The sequence below is a fragment of the Penaeus monodon genome, chromosome 22 (genome assembly GCF_015228065.2).
Source record: "Penaeus monodon isolate SGIC_2016 chromosome 22, NSTDA_Pmon_1, whole genome shotgun sequence".
Classification (NCBI taxonomy): domain Eukaryota; kingdom Metazoa; phylum Arthropoda; class Malacostraca; order Decapoda; family Penaeidae; genus Penaeus; species Penaeus monodon.
Genome location: NC_051407.1, coordinates 1909854 through 1910297, shown reverse-complemented (window position 1 = coordinate 1910297; position 444 = coordinate 1909854). Strand labels below are relative to the sequence as shown.

The 444-nt window shown below is 50.0% G+C and overlaps 1 protein-coding gene across 1 annotated transcript in view; it reads right to left on the bottom strand.

Moving 5' to 3' along the window:
* The window catches only part of LOC119586816 (GTPase-activating protein CdGAPr-like), a gene marked incomplete in the record, with an annotated part of 278029 nt that overhangs the window by 158804 nt on the left and 118781 nt on the right, over window positions 1–444 (bottom strand).

Here is a 444-nt window from a genome sequence, read left to right as displayed (position 1 = left end):
CACGAAATATTCACGACATATCGCACCGGTACTCCGACACATAAACAAAAGACCCGCTGAGTTACGTTCCTTCCCCCTCCATTCCCGAGCCCTAACTAACTCATGCTTGTTACCCGGTGATGAGGTTGCCTCCTTCAGCCATAAATATGACGAAGCGGCTGGACGGAAGCACCTTTAACCTTGGCGCAAAGGTCAAAGGGTACGCCTTTAAAGAGAGGGGGGAAAAACGTCAATCATTTTTCACTCTTTTTTCCAGGCCCGGGCCAGGTGGGACCCACTTCGCTCGTGATTTGTTCCTTAAGTTTGGGTGCGCCCGGAGGCCCCAAAAACGCTGCTACGCATACGTTTATAACAGCGGATTTAGAGAGACGCGCACACGAGCATTACAAAGTAGTGCATGCATCTTTAAACGTACGCCCATACGCAGTCATCTACCTATTATCC